Here is a 23,551-nt window from a genome sequence, read left to right as displayed (position 1 = left end):
GTATTCCAAAGCATGAGCAGAGCAATACTCTTAATTAACAATTGTGTCAGAGCCTATAAAAGGCTTTCTGCCTGGGAAGCTGATAACTGAGCAGAAATGAGCCAAACACATGCTGTAAAGGGCCCATTGTTCTTATGCTGAACAAATACAAAAAAAGCTGGAAAACTTTTGAAATAAAACCAAGAAAATTAAGTTGTAAAAGCCTAATGATAGTTGATAGAAGTTTGGCACATTCAGATCTGACTTCTGATTTATCCATGCATAAAAGCCACATTTAACTTCTAAAGAGACCCAAACTGTAACTTTATCTCTGCGTTAGTGAAAGTCATAGATCTAACACTCAGCTTTATCTATTAATCCATGCTTCCAGAAAAGAACCCCTATCCCAGTCTTTGACCTTAAGTTAAGGCATGGCTGTTTTTTTCAGATATTAGGTAATTCAGATTTTGTCCCCTAGTCACACAGAACATGAATCAGATACTCACCAACTTGACTAAGAGGAGCAGCACTCCTCTCTTACAATTAAAATTAAAACCCTTCTTCACTTAGAGGAATGAAATAAAATATTAATGAAATCTATCTGTCTGCCTGTATCATGGGGCTAGAAAATGAAAGAAATTTAGACAAGTGACTGTTTCATTTCATCTCTTTTCATATCATTAACTACTATTTTCCCCATGATGACTGGTCATAGAGACTTTGCTACCTCTGAATGCCAAGGGCCTGACACTTAGTGTGATTTGTCCTGTATCCAGAACTCCAGGAAGAGAGAATAGCATCTTTATCTCTATTATTATTTATATCCCTCCAGACTGCAGGAAGCCACTGAAATTAACAGAGTTTAAAAAAAATGAAAGGAAAAATGAACTCATCAGGCAATATTGGAGCCCATTAATGCTCTGCTGTGGAAAACATTCAGGCTCAGTCACAACTTGCCTGTCCACAGCCTAACAGAAGGTAGTAAACAATAACCATAGAAACCAGGTGGGCCAGTACTGTGAGAAGTTACTGTATTCCTGTCCTAATCTAAGTGATCATCTTCTCCTAAACCATCCCTAACAACTATTTAATTAATATATTCTTTAGAACTATCCATTCCACAGTCCATTTATTCCAGTACTTAACTATTCCTACAGTTAGAAAGTTCTAAGTATGTAATCTGAAATTTCCCTGTTATATTTCATTCCCATGACCTATTTATGGTCTAACATTGTCTCTACCAGTACTTATTTTTCACCACTAATAAGGAAGCCTAAAGATAAGTAGGACCATAGTTATGCTCCTTATTCAACTACTTAAATCAGGAATGATTAATCCAGGTGACAATGCTTACAATAGCTCGTCGATATATAAATGGATGACTATCTGCAATGCATAAATTCAGGTAGCCCTTTTAAAAGACCAGTCACCTTTGACTCTGTGCACCAAAGGAAAGAGCCTTTTTCAGAGAGTGATTCAGAGAAGCCCTAGCTCTGAATCACGCTCTGGTGAAACCCTTCTCTGTTGACTATACAGAATTAGGTAAGCAAAGTAAGCCCTACAGCTACCTTTCTGTATTCTTGTGTTTTTCTGGGAACTGAAGTTAAGCTGACTGATGTAAAATTTCCCAGACCTATTACTCTTTTAAAAAAAAAAAAAAAATCCTGTGTTTAGTCTCTTTTACGTATTGGAATTTAGCTGGCTTTTCCATTACAAAGTATCTGCAATTGCTTCAGACAGTCACCCAAGGAACACAAAGCTGTCTTACAACAAGTCTAGCTCAGCTGGAGTCACATAAATTCACTGAGCACCCTTATCTCTTTGCCCTGAAGAGAGTCGCATTTGTCATCTGATATTTAATACTTTGAATATTTATAGAAACAGGAGGGACTCAGTGCAGGAGATCTCAAAATCACACAGAATCATTAAGGTTGGAAAAGACCTTCAAGATCATCAAGTCCAACTGTCAACCCAACACCACCATGCCCACTAAACCCTGTCCCAAAGTGCCACGTCCACACATTTTTTGAACACTTCCAGTGATGGTGACTCCACCACCTCCCTGGGCAACCTGTTCCAATGCTTGACCACCCTCTCAGTAATGAAATTTTTCCTAATATCGTGTCTAAACCTCCTCTGGCGCAACTTGAGGCCATTTCCTCTCGTCCTATCACTAGTTACTTGGGAGAAAAGACCAACACCCACCTCACCACAACCCCCATTCAGGAAGTTGTAGAGAGTGATAAGGTCTTCCCTCAGCCTCCTCTTCTCCAGACTAAACAACCCCAGCTCCCTCAGCTGCTCCTCATAAGACTTGTGCTCCAGACCCCTCACCAGCTTTGTTACCCTTCTCTGGACAAGCTCGAGCACCTCAACGTCCTTCTTGTAGAGAAGGGCCCAAAACTGAACACAGTATTTGAAGTGTGGCCTCACCAGTGCCAAGTATAGGGGCACAATCACTTCCCTACTCCTGCTGGCAACACTATTTCTGACACAGGCCAGGATGCTGTTGGCCGCCTTGGCCACCTGGGCACACTGCTGGCTCATGTTCAGCCGGCTGTCAACCAGCACCCCCAGGTCCCTTTCCGCCGGGCAGCTCTCCAGCCACTCTTCCCCAAGCCTCTAGCGTTGCATGGGGTTGTTGTGACCAAAGTGCAGGACCCTGCACTTCTCCTTATTGAACCTCATACAGTTGACCTCAGCCCATCGATCCAGCCTGCCTAGATCCCTCTGCAGAGCCCTCCTGCCCTTGAGCAGATCAACACTCCCACCCAACTTGGTGTCGTCTGCAACAAACTTACTGAGGGAACACTCGATCCCCTAATCCAGGTCCTCGATAAAGTTATTGAACAAGACCGGCCCCAGAACCGAGCCCTGGGGAACACCATTTGTGACCGGTTGCCAGCTGAATTTAACGCCACTCACCACCATTCTCTGGGCTTGGCTGACCAGCCAGTTCTTTACCCAGCGAAGAGTACACCTGTCTAAGCCATGAGCCGCCAGTTTCTCCACGAGAATGCTGTGGGAGATGCTGTCAAAGGCTTTACTAAAGTCCAGGTAAACAACGTCCACAGACTTTCACTCATCCACTAGGTGGGTAACCTGGTCATAGAAGGAAATCAGGTTGGTCTCCAAAAGTGAAAGTCTTTTCCATGAGTCCCAGCAAAATCTCCCTGTTCAGCCAGGCTGGTCGCCTTCCCCCACCAGCTCCTCTTACAGCACATGGGGACCGCCTGCTCCTGCGCCTTTAAGATTTCCTTCTTGAAGAATGTCCAGCCTTCCTTGACCCTTTTGCCCTTCAGGACAGTCTCCCAAGGCACTCCCTCAACCAGTGACCTGAACAGGCTGAAGTCTACCTTCCAGAAGTCCATGGTAGCAGTTTTGCTGACCCCTCTCTTTAATTCACTAAGAATTGAGAATTCTGTCATGTCATGGTTGCTAAGCCCATGGTGGACTCTGACCATCACATCTCCCACCAGTCCTTCTGTGTTTGTAAACAACAGGTCAAGCAAGGCACCTCCCCTGGTAGACTCACTTACCAGCTGTGTCAGGAAGTTATCTTTCACACACTCCAGGAACCTCCTAGACTGTTTCCTCTCTGCTGTGTTATACTTCCAGCAGATGTCCAGTAGATTGAAGTCCTCTACAAGAGCAAGGACTAGCGATTGTGAGACTTCTGCCAGTCTATTACTTCTTCCACTTTCCAATGAGTGTCTTTAAATGAAAATTGAAACACAATTTCAAATCGAGCAGCAGTTGCTCAAATCACACTATTCCATTCACAGGTGCTCTTCATACTCCAGTCACACAGAAACATAGGTTGTTCCAATAAGCTGTATCACATGCCAAAGCTATATAGTAGTAGGCACAGTAGCATTTTTTTCTTATGCTTTTTGGAAATCTAAATAATAATACTTAGTGCTACCAAGAAAGTCAATGAAGAAAACACCAAACTGGTTCACCATTACCTCCTTATTAAAGTGAACTCACTGTCCTACTCCTTGGGGTCCCTCACTCCAAACTGAGGTACATTTGACTGCAAGAGTGCTTATGATTCAGAGTAGGAGAATTTCTGAATACACAATTTGTCCTATATAGTAATCACAGAATCACAGAATCACAGAATGGTAGGGGTTGGAAGGAATCTCTGAAGATCATCTGGTCCAACCCCCCTGCCAAAGCAGGATCGCCTAGGGCACGTTGCACAGGAACACATCCAGTCAGGTTTTGAAGGTCTCCAGAGAAGGACACTCCACAACCTCTCTGGGCAGCCTGTTCCAGTGCTCCGTCACCCTCACAGTAAAGAAGTTTTCCCTCATGCTGCAGTTAGTGCCCATTGCCCCTCATCCTATCACTGGGCACTGCTGAAAAGAGACTGGCTCCATCCTCCTGACCACTACCTTTCAGATGTTTATAGACGTTGATAAGGTTCCCTCTCCGCCTTCCCTTCTCCAGACTAAACAGCCCTAAGTCTCTCAGCCTTTCCTCATACGAGAGATGTTCCAGCCCCTTAATCATCCTCGTAGCCCTCCGTTTGACTCTCTCCAAAAGCTCCCTGTCTTTCTTGAACTGGGGAGCCCAAAACTGGACACAATGCTCCAGATGAGGCCTCACCAGAGCAGAGTAATTAAGTTTTACAAAATATTTCTGTACTCTCATGATCATTTCACTTTTATGTAAAGCCCAGAAGATCACAGTTACTCAATTTACTTAAAAAATAATCTCAATTAAATTTGGAGAGCATAGTCTAGAGCTTTTCAAAGAGAATAATAATTCTTCTATTCACTTAAATACTTTAATGAACAGTGATGTTTGGAATAAAACTAGATGTAGATTTATTGCCAGAAGTATGACAAGTCACAATGCTTACAACTACTGTTACTGGTTGTCTCCAAATTTAGGATGATGTTATTTTCACATGCAAGTATTTTCCTGTAACTCAGTTCACATCTGCAAATGGTAATGACATTTCTTCATTTCTTATAATTTGTATGTCTACTTTGTCTCCTAGAAACACCACTTATTTTTTACATACACAGTCTCCTAATATGCACATAGTTAACCCACCCACATATGCTATCTAACCTTAATCTAAAGGCAATGACTGTCTCTTTTACCCTATTTTAGTTAACTCTTTGGAAACAGCTGAGGTTAGGTCCAATGTCCTTGGTTCCACGCTTGCAATTTCATCCAGGCTGGCTTCTGAAAAAGTTTATGTATGTCATATGCAGAGAGTCGTTCCCAAATTTTCTGGAGAGTGGCACATGCATGCATCTCGGACCTTCAAGGGTATGAGTTATAGCACATAGACAGAGACCTTAGCTCCACTATACAAGCTGTAGAAATTTTTAGTCTTTCCACAACATCAGCCAAAAGGAAAGCTATCTCACAGATCATGCCTAATATGGCAGAGTCATGATTTAGTTGGTCCTACTACAGTGAAAGATAATTATACAAATAGGATTTATTTCAAACTTCAGAAACACTACATCAGCAATTTATGCTCCCCTCACTTTGAATGAGAACTACAACAATGTAGGTATATGATAGCAAACTTGATGATTGTATGCAAACAACTACAGCAGAAAATTTACAGAACCATACAGATATAAAATATATGAAAAAATTAGAAGAGTTTGAGTATTAAGTTAAGGCATAAAATGCAATCATGGATATAATGAAAATGTTTATCTTTTTTAATACTATTATCATTAACTGACAGCACAGACACTTGAGAGTTTCCTGTAATTTAGTTTCCATAAGAGATTAATTTTCTGTATTCTGCATAGCTGATTCAGCAAATAGAAATATCTGCAGGGTTCTTGGCCAGTTAAAGATATTGCAGGCTGTAAATGAGCTGATGGAAGGACTACCTTGAATGAGAGATGAGATATTCTCTATTTCACAGCCTCAAGTCCAAACCACAGACTCCCTTATTTTTCTTCCACTCTCTCACCATTACATTTGCATTAGATCAGCTCTGGTGATGTCTGTTGTGATAAGACTAGCCCTGACAGTCCCCTGGGACTCTTGCTGCTTATAAGGCTGAGTCATCATATCTAGGGACAAAGAGATGAAGATTGTGGTCACCTGTTCTATGGTACCTAAGCACTGCGGCTTCGCCCAACTCAAATGTCCTTGCAATCACTGCAGCAGTGAGAAATATGAGGAAAGCAAAAACGTACATCTCAGAAAATGAAATTCTACAATGAACCTAGATGTCATTCTTGCCAAATCTACAACAAGGAGGATTTTGGTGGATATTGCCTTTTTGATTTTTTTTTTAAAGGCAAAAATGTTCTTTAACAAGTTCAATGTCACAGTTTCTTGTGTATGCACACAAAATAGGATCAGAGGTGTGTATGCAAGGGACAAGATGGAGCATATTAGGAATGAAGGACTCACTCTCACAGCCCCAGCTCCAGACTCAGTCTTAAGTTGGACATACATTCCTCTCATAAATTTTCCTTCATCCAATTTTAAGCTGCATCAAGGACCTGCATGTCAGCATAAACCATTGCTAGGGTTTGAATTCATAAATATCAAAAGTTACTGAATCTGCAGACTTCAGGGAAGTAGGTTACATTCTATTTATACTCATGGCCAGGTTCTAACCTCTACTTTAATAGTTTCAAATTACAGTATGTCTTTTGGCACAAGTAATTTCTCTGTTTACATGAGTTTATGTGAGGTCAGACAGCATATGAGAGAGGAAGAATGATTAGATTAGTGTAAATTTATACTACAATTTCAAGATATTGAAGGAGAATGTGAAAACTCCCAAATTAAAACTGTTTCAGAGTTTATTTATTTATGATGCTTGTGACAAGAGGAATCAAAAACTGGCTGTAAGACAAAATTTCCCTGCATAAAATCTAATATTGTCTCAGATCAACACATCATTTAATTGTCACCTTATGATATTTTAACCCATATTTAAATTACCATTGGAGAGAATTTCTAAGCTTCCAGGAATAAGTCAGTCAGCCATCCTTTAGTTATAAGAAACCCTGTATATGTACTGTTCATTTAAACACATATATAAAGCATATAAATTTTCAAGGGTAAGGCGCTATATATATATATATATATATATATATATACACACCATATACTCATGGTATATGAGTAAGTCATTTTAGATGAAGCTAATTAGCTTATCAAGTCTGAAACATTTTCCTAAAATCTTTTCGTTACAACAAAGAGTTTGCAAACTCACAACATACAAGATCATATGTCAACACACTAGACAGATGTGTATCTAACAAATAATTGAGAAAACAACATTCTTAACTTATTGGAATTTCACATTCTATATTTTTATGATTTTTAAAAATTAATCTATATGAGGGCATCAATGAAACTCTGACAGAACATGCATTTTCAATTTCCCAACAGCAATCTTTAAATAACTGTATTACAAATTTCTTCAGCAAATAGTCACTTTAATAAAATTCAATGCAGGATCTTGTTGGATTAGTGGATTATCTGAGTCCAGATTTCAGTGCTACACATCGTTTGCTCAGAAGGGTCTAAAGGCAGAGCTGTTGCAGGAAACAAAAATACCAGCCAGTTCTCAAGAGAGAGATACCAGCTTTAGCATAGTCTGTGTTGGGATGAAGATATCTCGAGACAAGAAGACCACAGTTAAATAGGCTTTTCTTTCCCCGATTGTTGCTTCCTGAAATATAAAACTTAGAAAATCTCTTAGAAAAGAGAAACAAATGGAGCGCTTGCACAGGACCCAGCTGAATTGCAAGTATGTAGTTGTTTGTATTTGTTACTGTGTGGGAGCTAGTTCCAGGAGAGGATTAGTATTCACAGTGAAATCTCTGCAGCCATTGACTTTCCACTGTTATGATATAGGAATTATTTCCTTTATTGATAAAAATGGTAATAGCCCCTAAAGAATAGGATAGTTGTAACCGGTACTGCCAAAAGGTGATGAAATTAAGTCCCTACTGCTTCCTGATAAACACTGCATGACAGTTTACAGCTGTGCAGTAACATTCACAATATGTCCCAGCAGCTGCACTGCTGGTTCATGTGTCAAAAATGTCCTAGATGCTGAAAAAGAAATTAAACCAATTACCAATCTTTTAAGATAATGCCTACTTTGTAACACTTTGTCCTGCAGTGACACCCAGCTGTGTGTGTAATGCAGGATATTCATTGTTCACAAACGTAGGAACATATAAATGAACATATGAATAAATAAACATATGAATTCATATGTTTCAGAGCTGTTTTTTCTAACAGTTTTTTTTCTGCCCCATGAAGCCTGGCAATAGATATTCTCTTCAGTAGAGACATAATGCAGTTACTCTGATGTAATTCTAGCTGTATCTATGTTTGAAAAAGACTAGAGAAATACATAAGACTGTTATCAGGTTCTTAGCTCAATTTTCTATCCTCTGAAGAAAAAAAGGTGTAAGACATCAATCCCAAGAAATTTCACTAAACACAAATGGATGTTTCAAGCAATTCAGAAAACATTTGCTACTAAGTAGAAAAAACTAATTCTCTATCATAAAAAGATTCAGGTAATTGTTCTGACCTACACTGCCAGTTTCCGAAGTTTGACTTCACTGCTATTTTGAAAAATGAGAAGCTGATTTCTTAATTGTGAACTATGAGAACAAACACCAACCTCCCACTGTACAAGAGAAAACTACAATTACACTACAATTTCTTCTTAGTAAAATTAATAAACTGAAATATAGTATACATTATTCTTACTTGAACATTCAAGTTCAAATTCTAATTAATGGATAGGCTTAACAACTAAAACCTAGTATTTTACACTATGTACATTAACTTCTAATTTTAGGTTGTTTTCTCATAGATATTAACATGAACTTCTGCTGAGCCAAATTTTAGTTATTATAACCAGGGTTCTCTTGACAGAAATCTTGCGCATCGGTTCTGCTTCACTTTTACACATCTTGACAAGACATTAATATTCGCAAGTTAAACACATGCCCCACTCTGCCTTCCGCATAGTGCTGTGGTGCTCAGAAGTGGCTGGAATGTGGTTACCACATCCTCACTATTCATAGCGCATCTCAAGGCAAGTCCTGGATGGGTAAATGTTCCCAAGATGTGTCCTTAAGTGATTATATGTTTGATATCGCATAAAAGAGCGGAATATTTTCACTTCCCATAAACAATTAGTTTAATGGTACCTTCCGCTTCACCACTCCACAAGGAGGAATTTTAATGAGGCCTTCAAATTTAAAATAAAGATGTACTAGATCTCCAGCTAATTACAGTAGCCGATTAGTCCAATTAGTTATCTATTAGAATAAATGATACTCTACTTAAATGCAATGACCCATTAAAAAAAAAAAAGAAATCTTGCAATTGATGATGAAAATCATAAAATGAGAATGACTGAAATGTTGACCTACATGCAACATTTTTTTAACTGTCCTCCTTTTAACCATTTTCTTTACTGCCCCTGTATTAGACAACTCACCAACTATCAAAACAAATGCACTTTTTATAGGCTTTGAACTGTTTACTGTATTTGTCTAATCAAAGCAGCTTTGTCTATGCCATTTTAAAAGAAATGCCTTTGAAATAATATCAGAACTAACTCCAAGGAGTAATACATGCAGAATTGATGAAATCCATCTTCTTTTTTTTTAGTATAATTACCTTAATATGTGTACAGAGACAGATCACATTAATTTGGATGCACTTAATTTTTTCTGTTTACTATACAAATTACTTCTTATGTACATTGTATTATGTAAAAAAAAATTTCCTTTCCAGTTAAAAGTATCCATCCTAAAATGATGAATGGTACACTAGGTAACTTTAACTGCATTAATCAGTAGAAATAGAGAAAAAAATTATATAGCTATTTTCCTTTACTTTAAACTGAAAGTGCAATTTTCTAAACTGAACAATCTAAATGTAATCACATTTTATGACAGACAAAACATGCTCAAATTCATTTTGAAAACATCACCTGCTTTAAAAGAAAAAAATTATCATAGTACTTTATTTAGCTGAGTTCACAACCTGATCTTTAATATTCATAATTTACACCATAAATATGCATGGCATGTTGGTCAAAGCTCCTGTAAGAATGATCTGGTGTGTTGTGGTGAAAGAGGATGTACTAAAGTGAATCCTTATTTCTCCACAAGAGAGTGTAAAAAAGATGACTGCAGTGTAACAATGCAGTGTAACAATGCAGCTCAGCTGCTCATGGGGTTAAGCCAAGCTATGACTCCCACTGAAAATCCTGGCCCAGCACAGTCCTCATGCTTTAAACAACTGGAAAAACAAAACTCTTATTTCTAACCAAAGGTGTAATGCACTGATATCAAAACCACATCTCCATTTCTGAAAAACAGATTTAGCTTTCTTCTGGATGTTCAGTGTTAGACCAAGGAGACTTTGAAAGAGAGTATAGAATGTTTGAATTGAATACTAAGAGTACAAGAGGTTTTTATTTTCTTTTTTTTCCCAGTGTCTTCTGAAAACGTACTAAAATGGAAAATAATGTCATCAAAGTTGATTCTATCAGGATAACCACCTTAGTAAATATTAGAAGATGAGAAGCTAACAATGATGCAACTTCTTACTAACTCAAGTCTCAGATTTTACACATTATCAATGTAAGGCTGTTACTATCACTTACTTGTAAGATATCTAGTCTAACAGGTATTTAATTTTCAGTAAAAGTTCCTGCAAATTACTATTAATAACAACACATTTTTTCCCTAATGAATCTCCCCAAAACTTGCTCAAAATGCATCATGGACTTGAATATTCAAATATGATGAGATAGGTGTTCCCAAACACATAAAATATTAACTCCTTAATTTAAAAGGAAATTCCTGGATTATTTCTTGAGGAAAACAAGGATTTTCAATGTTATTAACAATTTGTACATCTTGCATGAAAGTAAGATTCTTTCTGCATATTCTTTACTATGTTGCAATGAAAGACTCAAGGCAAAATTTTCAGTAAAAAAAGATTTAATCAGATTATTAATTTTAAATGCTAATTTTTTTTCCCTTTGAGTGATGATTAATAGACATATACCACCTTATAACACCCTGTATAATTACAGTTTAGGGAAACAATGATAGGTAAACAGGTGAAGGTTCAGGTAGAATTCTTTTCCTCCCTCCTCATCCTTTGAATGCAGAGTGCAGATAATAATAATGATAATTCAGGTAATAATTTTCAAAACTAAAGCTGTCCAAAGAATTACAACATCCTTACACAATATTTTCTACATTATCTTTCTTACACCTGTGATAAGATGAAAGACAGAGAGACAGAAAAACAAAATGCCTTAATTTATTAGTTTATAAAAAGTAGAATCCAGAAATGCAAAAGCAATTCTTCATTACTCCCTTAGTAGTGCTTTGGACCCAATACAAGCTGCAATTACTGAAGACCCACTTCCTAAATAAGGACAACTTTTCAATTCAAAATTGATTCCAGTGTCTTTGGAGGTGTGAAAAAACCACACACAAAGACACACACACATATTAACCACAGTAACTCTCAATTCTAAGGGGAGAATTTTATGAAAAAGAAGCAACTTTCTGAAAGCAAACAAAAAGCGGCAGCTAAAAGGGTAAAAAGGCTTATCCATAATAGGAAGACTATTAAAAGACACTCTTATTTGAAGCTCACAATAAGTGTATAAAAATTTTCAAGACTATATTAAAGGAAGGAGAAAAAAGATGTTGCTTTTAAACTGCAGAAAAAAAGAAGCTATTAGAAGTAAAAAGCTTTTTGCACAAAGCTGTAGTTATCGTTTAATTAAAAAAAGAAGGGACATAATGCTAATGAGCTACATTTAAAACAATAAAAGAGGATTCTGAGACTTAGTATGCTGTTTACATACAAAAATTAACACATACACCCCCAAAAAAGCCCCACTTTCTGAAACATTTGAAAAGGAACCCACCAAAGAAACTTTAGGGTCCATAAATCCTTGACCTGTAAACAGAGTGCTGATGCCACAAAAGAAAAAGGTACAATTTGGGAGCCTTCTGTCAAGCAGAACATTTTCTTGGACAGATTGTTTACAGGCACCTTACCTTGATTCAACCCATTTCCATGTCTTCCTGCCAGCTCACTGGTATCACCAAAATGCAATACGTACCTAGTACAATGTATTAAAAAGCACCAAGAACTTAAAGATTATGACTTTATAATCTCATTTAGGATGCCTTAAATCTTCCATGCAGAAGGGTAGGACACCAGTGGATCTACTAGATACCTTCCTTTGTTAAGCATTTTCAAACCCTAATAACAGTTTTGACATAGCTCTTGAGGAAATAATACTTCAGAAAATCAGCTCATAAGCTAGAGGCCATTCTCCATTTGCTGTGTCATTAGCATGCTCTTCAGCAATGTTGGACTGTCATACCTTAACCAACTGATGTATCCCAGCACATCTGGCCCTCCATCAGCTGGCTTGCATACTTAAAGGTGAAAACATGTCAATAAACAGCACAGAAGTAGCTTTCAGGTTGCCAGACCGTATCAACTTAATTGCCTCTTCTTGAACATTTCCTGTCCTCATCATTTATTTATGTACATTTTGGTGTACTAAAAATGTGAAATTTTCAAAAGAAAATCAGAATATTTGTAGTGTCTGTTTTGGTCTTGCTTTATTTCAGCTAAATTGTGGATCTGCCTACTCAAATGGACACATTTAGAAAATATAAATAAAGCAAATGCTTACAAATATGCCCTACTTTTACAGTCATCTTTCTTTATGCATTTTTATTAGCTAATAACAAGCAGAGCTTCCATGCAGCTTATGAGCTAAAAGACACTGGGTTTTTTTGAAAAGCAAACACAGCCATCTAACAAGCAAGTACATTTTCAAACAGAATTGTGTATAGCATGATGGTCTCCATTGAGAAATATTTGAAGAAAGATGCAGTTCTCATGGATCTATGATTACATGGCAATGAAATCTAATTTATTACATTATTCACCAGAGAGAAGTTCTGGTACTTTTGGCAGGTTTCTCAGCATGCAAGCAAACAAATGACCACCTGCATTGCCCAGCACAGAATTTGCTGTTCTTTGTTTTTGCCATAAATGTCTACACTTTATAGCTGCTCTGGGCCAGTGATTCAAACAAAACAAGAAAAAAAGCAGAAGTCAGTGGAACAAGGGAAGGAAGAGTCATAACTAGAAGAGCAAAATATTTCTGATTAATGAAGGCTTCTGGTAGGACAGAGCTTACAGGAGTAATTATACAGCATCAACTATAGTTCCAAAAATAATAGCAATGTACTATCACTCTGTGGAGATACACTCCAAAGATTTACTTTTAGTACCATGAAGACATAGTCAGAACACATGGAAGATAGAAAGATCTCAATATACATTACTGACATCAGCATCTTGTCTTTAATAGTCTTGTTTTTAGTAGATGGCAGAGACATAGCAAATCTAAGTTGTTTTACCAAAGTATAGGTAAGTTATTGACTAAATCCAGAAACACTAAGTAAGCATTCAGGAAAACACAGTAAGTCAGCTTACTGTAGCTCAGAGATCCAAGTGTGAGGCAGATGATTTCAAGTATGGAGGGATTTAAGGGATGGAAATGGTACTGTGGTAATGAATCAGATCACAGAGGGCATTTAGTGTGAAGCTGGGTATAAGAACATGGGAGAAAAGTCTACAGGAAACTAAATTTACTTAGCTCTTCTGCTTGTGGAACAGTATGTTACACATTACATTATATTCTTTCACTTTCCTTGTGAATGTGTATTTTTCATGGAGTATCCTTTCACATGAACCTAAAGATTCTATGATTCTATGAACAAATCTGAGGGTATACCTACAAAGTCCATCATCACTTGAAAGGTCAGACCTGCTTAGCAGTATGTATGTACCCTACTGACTAGCATCTGAAGGAGGCCTATTAACTTCCTAACGGCTTAGCTGCGGGTACCTTTTACTAGCAACACGAGAGAAAGAATTAAAGAATATGAGTTTCCTGAAGAAAACTCTTACCTCAGTCCAGCTGGGATCTACTCAGATCACTTAGCTCAGTACAGCTTTTGTAAGAATGTGAAATATGCATCTTTTCTTAGTCACGTGCACAAACAATGTAAAGTCTACTTATGAAAAACATTTGATTCTAATAGCCTTTTCTGGCTAAGATGAAGATGCCATCTCTTCTATTAATTTTGACAAGTTCAGCTGAATTGTTTTCAATATTCTGTCACTAACACTGTAGATTTTAAACAGGTACATCTGTTGGAAGTGGCATTAGCACATTAGTTAAAGTTTAGTTGTTCAAGCAGCATGATGTATTGAAAAGAAGTATATCCATCCTAATGTCATTAAAGAAGAAAGACACCTTTTCTTCTAAACAATGTATGAGTACACCAGGACTCATCTAACATTTTAATTGGCAGGATTTTGATGCTGAAAGTGTAACTTGAAATTCCTCCTGTAAATCTTAATTGCATCATCTTTATTACAATCTTATTTCTGCCTCTTTTTGTCATTAAATTTCAATGTATTTTGTGTGAACCACTTCCTTGTTTATGCCTTCAGTTTGTGCTTCACTGATTCTTGTGACTTCTTTGCTTGTTGCAAAAGGTTCATAGGGAACAGGATATAATTAAATAAATAAAAATAACAAATTCTCCAGAACAAGTGCAAACGAAATTTGCAATAAATACATCACACATGATTTGAAGTCATTAAAAAACACAGTTCAGCACAAAATGTGATAATGCCTTTAGATGTGTTAAATTACCATTTAATTTTAATTTAACAAGGCTGTTATTGTATAGAATTGAATAGCATTCAACTGTGAAAGAAGCACATCTGGGAGCTTGATGAAGATACATTTACTATAATTCAAACACAATTCATTTATTGTCAACATCCCTTACTTTTTTTTTGACAGTTAAGTCTGGCTGCCCTTAGTATTTCCAATATCAGGTCAGTAAAAACACATTTGTGCATTGGATAATTTGAGGCTTGCATAGTGGCTAGTTATATGTATACACCATTTATGCTTCACTTAAAAGACCACAGAGTGTTGATGTTCAGAACCGGGCATATCTCAGAGAACATAATGCAGCAGCCTCTTAGGAGTCTGAACACAAAACTTGTTCCATCTGGCTGGTCAGTAGAAAATATTTTGTAAATTTCAAACACTTTTTCTTTTAAATAAACACTGAAAATGCTGAAGTTTTTGCAAGACCAAGATGTTTTTCAAAGAAATTGCTTTTGATGGTATTGCCTTTGTACTAAAAAACTGTTCCCCAAATATACCCCAAATACCAAGGATTAATTTCTCTCTTAAGTACTTGAACTTTAATTTAAAATGCTGTGATTTTGCTTTAAAGGTTACTTCTTGATTTATTTATTTTTTTAATACCTGTCTTCTTTTATATTCACGACATATTTAGGAACTACTGCACAATATACATGAGAGGAAAAATTTTTATGAGAAAGAGGAAACATCTTTACAAAAAGTTTGGTGATAGAGTCAATACCAAGAAGCAACTACTCTTAAATCTTCTTTTGAAAGAGAACAGCTTTTTTTTTGTGCTGTTATGCCACATTATAACATTAATGGACCATATTTTGAAGGAATTTAAAAATTGGGGAATAGATTGAGGTAGGAAACATGGAACAAATTTCAAATAGTAGAATTTCCCATTAAATTCCTATTCCCTTGAAATGCAAAATTCAAGTTTCAACTTACTATGGCATTTACTGCTTTATTTCTCTGTTTATCAAGCTAGCAAGGAATTTAAGATTGAGACTTTCTGTGCAGTGGTCATATGTTCTCCAAAGCTTGTCCCTGTGCTGCCTACACTACAAGCATCAGACAGGAAACCCAGGAGCAGACAGGATCATTTATTGGCCTTTGATAGATTGAGACCCAATAATTACTGAGAGAAAAACCTACTGCCAATCATTAAGCTCATATAAATGCAACTGCATTAAATGACGATAAAAGACATTCCTCTAATTAAGCCTCATTAAGTACCTTTTTAGCAATCAGATTGTATTGAATTAACTGAAAATAGCTGACCTATAAAATCGAATTCAGACCTAGCTAAAATCTGTTTCGCCGTGGGCTCTCTTTCTTTTTTGTCATGTCACAAGTTATCTATTGGTAAAAGCAGAACTTGCCTTAAATAGTGCAGTCATCAGGATTTGCAGAGTGTGACACTTAAATATTTCACCCATTTGAGACACATTAATTATTATCCAAACTTCTGTGGTCAAATTTTACTGCATTTACATTACATAAATAAACACAACTACTGAGGTACTCTCAAAACACTGCATCTTACAGGTGGCTGAAACACACTGGGCCATACTCTTTCCCAACCTTGGACTGATGTAGCATAGCTGATCTCATCCACCTCCTCCCAGATTCTGTCATTCCCCTCCAATAAATCAACAATTCTGGAGGGAAGGGGCAAACTCAAAACTGTCAAATTCTGTCTAGCCATCAGTTTCACTGTGCCACAGGGAATTTGCAGCCAGATTATGACCACTCTATGTCATCTAATTCATGCAAATGACCATATTAGAAAAACTGACTGAATATAATGAGACAATTAAGGACTTTGTTAAATCTGATTAAGGGCATGGGAAAATCCTCATGCATAGGGAGACTGCAAAAAATACTTGTTTACCTGAAGGCAGACCTGAAAGGGGAGAAACTTGAATAAAGAATGAAAATGCCAACAGATCTGGAGCAGCAGGATCAGGAATGTTTTCCATCATTCACACAGAAGCATGAGGATCATGAGGTGGAACTCAAAAGTGGCACACATAAAACAGACTCATAGGAAGATATAACTAAACAGGAACTAATGAGTACACATAGTCCTACAGCAATTTTGCCAGATTTGCTTATTTCTTTGTTCAGTGTTATTTTTTAAGGAGGAAAAAAAGTACCATTTTTAATTTGAAGAGGCTGTGTATAGCTGTTTTCTTCAATTTTGCACCTTTCCCTGAATTGTATCAGTTAAATATATTTATTGTGCATCTCCCCCACCTTTCTATTCTGCAGTCTAGGAAATCAGCATTTTTTTTCCTAAGTAAAGTATTGTATAGGAACTCTTTCTTTGTGATCCTTATCCTGGAAAAGAAATTTTGACACTATTTACCCACTCTAGCTAGATATTATGACAAAAAGGATCATATAAATGAGTCCCTCTGTTTTTGAAATATTTTTCGTCCTTATATGCTTCTAAGATTGAGTTACATGCCTGTGAAGAGGAATATTCCTATTATTCCCAATTTACAAGTGGGGAGCTGAAGTATGTGGATGGACAGAAGTCCAGATAAAAAAATATTTAAATCCCACAGGAGAGACTCATTTGATATGAAACTTCACTCAGTGACAGAAATGCTTGTTACTGGATACTAATCCAATCACTAGCTTTGCCTTCTCTTCAGCTTCTTATTACTAGCAGCTAGGAGCAGATTGGTCCAGAACTACAATACAAGCATCTTCTGTGGATCATACTACTTTAAGAGGTTGCCACAGTAAAGACAGATGGATTTCTGGTGATGGGTGAATGTCCCTCTTCCCCATGGCAGGAATACCCAGACAGAAAGAAAAGAACCCTAAATAACTTCAAATTAATGAAACAGAAACAACCAAATCAGAAGAAATAATCTATTTACAATCTAGAGTGGTAGCTACAGAAGTAACAGAAAGCAATAAAATAAACTACTTGCTTTTCAGAGCACTATCCTTAGCAATTAAAAACATCTCTATGAAAGAACACAACCTCAGGAAATGCCTAGCAATTTCTATCAACCAATCAATACAGCTATTCTTAACGTTTATACTTTAAGTGGCTTCCATAAACCTCTTTACCAGCTTGTAACTCCAGAGTTCTGCTACATTCCACCAATTAAATGTAGTGGCACTAATATAGACTTATGTCAGTTTTTTCATTTGTGACAGTAAATTTTTCTGTTTCTGCAAATCCAGTCTAATGATTGAGAATTTGACGCCTTCTACTGCACAAAGGCTTTGAATTTATCCAACTTCCTCATAAATTCTCCTTTGTAAATGTTGCCAGCTGGAATTGCCATCTCATGGCCATTTTACCATTAGTTCCATACTATTATTTGAGAAGAATTTAATGGCAGCTCTGTCATTGACTTCAGTGGTATTAGAATAAAGCTACTCACAAGGTAAGTAAAAGGAGAATTAATGCACATTTGGTGTCATGAAAAGTCCCATCTTGATGAGAGAAATTGGCATAGCTTTTTACATAAATGCTTTCTTTACTTGGATAATAATCTTCCAGAGGATATTAGTATTTTATTACATTTTTAAAAACAACTTTTGCTGAGATTCATTCCAGCTGACGCTTACTGTTTGGTACTGCTTAGTACTACCATAAAATAGTACCAACATTTTTTGTTTTATTTATTGTCTTGGATTTCTCTACTTTTTTTTTTCTTTAAAATTAACTTCTGTCACGTGAATAAGGAGGAGGAAGACTGCAAAGATGTCTATGCGTAATACTCTTGGTCTCAGCTGGATCTTCAGTGCTAATGCATTTGTACATCACATTTATTGCAGTATTATTCAAGGCAGTGGGTGCTAAATGCTGTTCAGTTACATAAGACAGGGAAGTTTTGGCTCCAAACTACTTGTACCTCATGCCTCTTGTGTAAACTGCCAATAAAAAAAAATAACCAAAGTTTTACCTCCAAAAAAAGTGAACTGCAGAGCAGGAATGCACATAACCTCCTGTTAGGCACTTAAAGCGTTCCATTCAGGAGAATCCAAGGCTCCCTTTAGTCCTTTTATATTGTTTCAGAAATCTGTTCTGTTTGCTTATCATGTAGCCTGGAAGGACTAACCATAGCCCAGGACCGTATTGTGCTAAGTCCCGTGCAAATGACTGAGTCTCTCATTTCAACAACTTGTACTGAAGAAATAAGGGAAAATGGACTGCTATAAAAAAACTGTATTCTACGGAAACAGTGTAACTGTATTGGTGACAATGGAAGAAAGTTGTTGCATCACATCAGTGGCTTAACTGGTGTCAGATAATACAGGGAAGACATTAAAGTCAAGTTTTTAAATTAATTCTGCTATCTGTGACATGGGGCTTTTGGACGGTGACTTCCAAAGGGGTCATCTCAGTTTTCCTTATTGAAGACACAGAAGTTAAGAATTTGTACCCTCAGAAAGGGATTGTTAAAAGGATGTTGAATATGCAGGCAGATGTCCAAGTGTAAATGGGTTTCTATTATGCAGTTTTCTGAATATTCCAGCAATCATTGTTAGCATATCACTGTCTGCAATCAGAGCTGTGCAAACAGAAGAATGCTGTTCTTATGTATCTTCCTTTAAAAGCAGAGAACAAGCTTGATCTACCCCCAAAAGATCTTGATTTTAAATTGCTAACATGTATCTGGTTGTCTGATTTTGTTTTCTGAAGAGTTATAGTTCATTTAGATTTTGTAACTGCTTTTTCAGCCTCTTGTATACAATGAATATTTAAAGAAAAAATAAAGCTACTAAAGATGTGCTTGATTCATTAAAATTGGGTTTATAGCAATTTCAGTTATTAACATGCCTTGAGGGAAAACTCTTTTTTAAATGGTTTGTTGAAACCCAGAAATTCTTACAGATTCTTTTCACCAGTGATATATTCTACAATATTCACCAGATTTTCGAAGATCTAACTATAGAAAGGATTTAATGCATTTCAAGCACGTAAGAAAAGACAATTGCTCCTAATTAAATATTGCATACTTTGCTATCTTTAAATACAACGACAAAAAAAGATGCCCTGTTTTTTCCTCATGAGGTACATTAGACACCAGGGTAAAAAGAACTGCCTCTTTTTTACAGTGTATAAGATCACTATGTTACGCAAAGACTAGACAGACACAGCCATAGACAAAGAGAAAAAATTGTTCAGTGTTTGAAATATCAACTTAGATTTCCACAATCTCTATTACAGATTTAACAAGATTTGATGGAATTGACCTTTGTATAACAGTCATTGGAAGCACTTATAAAAGAATACTTTCCTAACTGCATTTTCTTTCTATTTATATCCACCTACCGAGTGTGGAAACTGGAAATAGCTCATTTAATTCCACTGCAAATTCTTAAAGTCAAGTTGCACAGGGTTTGTCAGGGCACAAAATCTGGTGCACTCAGTCAACAGGAAGAGTTATGTAGCACAAAGCACGTGCGGCAGCCTAATTGGGAAATTCAGATTGTTCTTTTGTATCTAAAAAACCACACAGGATATGTTGTGATGACTCTATGATTTGCTGCCTTTGCCAGTCCTGATATTTGTGTTACACTGGGAACCTACAGCTGCAGAACTTGACATACCTTCTCTAACAACAGTAGATTCTGAGTGTGTTATTGCACCATCAATCCTTAGGCTCATATACTACTGCAGCAGAAGGTACGCAGAAACCCAGGGTGTTTTGTGTGGTGAAAGAGTAAATAAAATTATGTGACACTAAAATGCTGACATCAGTGGAAATGCTAATGAAAAGCTATTAGTTTTAATGGTGCAAAAAAATTGTTACCAGAATTCATTACATATCTCTAGAGAAAAAAATACCCACAACTTTTAGTGTAGTGCCTATGTAGTGACCTCTACAGAGAAAAAAAAAGAGGTAGAATGACTCTAGATGCATAGGAAGAATGCATAAAACTACATATAAATGTGGATAGCACATTTCTTTCACTGATCCTCAGTCTCATATTCCCCAGAGGCAGCATGATGATACACAGAAGAAGGGAACATCACTAGCCATGATCAGCAGCCTCTTAAAACTTTGCCTCCCAGAGCACATGTTCTCACTATTTTATCCTAAGAAAATTTTCTTCTTATTATTGAAAATTTATCAAAAATGGGACAATGAAATCTTTTAAAAATCTCTTCTGCTGGATCCTAGTTACTTTGATGTTCACTGTATTGTTTTTAGTTCTTTCTCAGTACTGAAGCATTTCCTAAAGTTTGCAAGTTGGAGCAGGATTTTCATTTGGTATGGGGCCAACATATAACAAGAAACAGTCCTTTTTACAGATCTGGTTGTGTGCCTATAATGCAATAATTTATGAGCTCTGCATCTATCCAGTTCTAACACCTGCAGGGTAGTTCTGGCTCATATGAACAGCATCTCTACTACTGAAGGACAGGTGCCCTGGCACCAGCTACTTTTGGTATATTATCTATACCAGTTTAGTACAATATTTGCGGTAAAGGTGCCACTTGGCCCACAGACGCAACAAAACATGTGCCATTTGGTAATCTAAATAAGTCAGAAAAAAAGAAAAGACAAGGGCACTGACTTTCCTCAGGTCACCCAACACGTCTGTGCTGGTTTGGCTGAGATAATTTTCTACATAGTAGCTAGTTTGGGGCTATGTTAGGTTTCTGCTGAAAACAGCATTGATAATAAAGGGATGTTTTTGTTATTGCTGAGCAGTGCTTACACAGAGTCAAGGCCTTCTCTGCTCCTCATCCCACCCCACCAGTGAGTAGGCTGAGGGTATACAAGCTGGGAGGGGACACAGCTGGGATAGCTGACCCCAACTGACCAAAGAGATATTCCAGACCATATGACATTATGCTCAGTATATAAAGCTGGGGAAAGAAGAAGGAAGAGTGGAGGGGGGTGGTGTTTGTCTTCCCAGCTCACCACTATGCATTACGGAGCCCTGCTTTCCTGGAGATGGCTGAACACCTGCCTACCAATGGGAAGCGGTGAATGAGTTCTTTGTTTTGCTTTGCATGTACATGTGGCTTTTGCTTTACGTATTAAACTGTCTTTATCTCAATCCATGAGTTTTCTCAGTTTTACTCTTCTGATTCTCTCCCCCATCCCACTGGGGGGAGTGAGCGAGTGGCTGTGTGGTGCTTAGTTGCTGGCTGGGGTTAAACCATGACAACATCCCAGTCAGAGGCAGGAGCAGGATCAACATCTCCTAAATACCTTCTGAAGTCTTTCAGTGTTTGCAGGATGAGTAACTCATATAATTCCTGACAGAGAGACCAGCTATGTAATGCCTCTCTCAAGTCCTGCAGGTGATCTAAGGAAAGAAGATTGAGCAATACACAGGCTGCTCACTCATTCCACAGCAAACTAGTAAAAGCAATTAAACTCTGCCCAAAATTACCTGGAAAATGGTAAAAATGGAGTATTGCCCTCTTCCTCCCATCAGTGAAAAATAAAAGTAAAACTAGGGTTCCTGACACACTAGGAGATACTGTTGAATTTAAATGCATGTTCATGTTCATCTTCTTTCAATAGCAACTTGGAGACACCTTGAACATTCTTCACTGAGCCACTGAACAGAAAGCAAATACACCAGCAACATTAAAAAAAAAAGGGAAACAAAATCATAAAATTCCAGCTCTGACAGAAGAAAATATAATCTAAAAATACTTCAGGTGCTTTCCAAGGAATAACAGTTCAGTTACTTGACATCCTAATAATAATCTCTTTCCTTATCTACTTGTGTAGTTTTAACAGCAAAGTCAAGTTGTATGTCCTTCACTCTGTTATCCTCTAAAAAGAGATTTTAATCACTCTTTATTCCATGATGGGTACACTACACACATAGGCACAAGGAGATTTGTAAAATCAAATCTGTCTTTTAATAAATAGAGTAGTGCAAACAAAAATAGAGAAATTAGAGGGAAACACAAGGAATATGAACAACTGAGGGCAGAATCTCAGACCATGCAGAAAAATCCTCAAGGACTTAGACTCTTCAATGAGCCAATCTGTGGAGTCAATGGCATAAATTGAACTATTCCATCCTTCAACCCCAAGCCCAGCAACAGCTTGTGCATCAACAATAAAAGATTTCCTCATCTGCATCTTCGTGTACTGCCACTGATATCTTCCCTGACAATTTAAAAGAAAATTAGGAAAATGGAAAGGGAAGGACACAAAGAGTACCAACTTTTTACTCAGCAGAGGCAGAAGCAAATGCTACCTCAGAGATCAGCCTGTCAACCTATACCTTTATCTCACCTTCTGCAGGGTGTGTGTGAGCAACACGTATAGCATCCATAAAGTACATTTCAAAGTAGTTTCAATTTTTTTACGGGTTTTGAATCTATTTTTTATTTTCTTCTGTGACTCTCAGCCATGCTCAGTCTCTCCACTGATTTGTATCACAGTGTGGGGGGCAAGTTCTATGTGACTACACAAACAGTCATGCACCAGAATAATAGAATAATTATTCCAAACACTGATTTCAATTGTCTTCTATGACAGAACTTCCGTGTTGCAAGCAGTGAAATTTCACACTTTCCACAGTCCTTTATTTGAATAATTCTGAAAAATTAGCATAGTTTCACTCCCAAATCTGTTGAATGCAAATAATTAGATGGATCATAATAGCTGACCTTCAGACAGACAACAACTGCGATAATCAACACATCTCTTTCACCACTGTGTCAAAAGCCACACAGGTTTAAAGGCTTGACCAAGTGCTAACATAGCACTAAAAAGTAAAAGCTCTGATTTTTACTGGCTTCATTAACACACAAAAAAAGATCTGTTCAAATCAGGA

This window comes from Phaethon aethereus (genome assembly GCF_964289735.1).
Source record: "Phaethon aethereus genome assembly, chromosome: 10".
NCBI lineage: Eukaryota > Metazoa > Chordata > Aves > Phaethontiformes > Phaethontidae > Phaethon > Phaethon aethereus.
Note: the sequence above shows the minus strand (reverse complement) of the source record.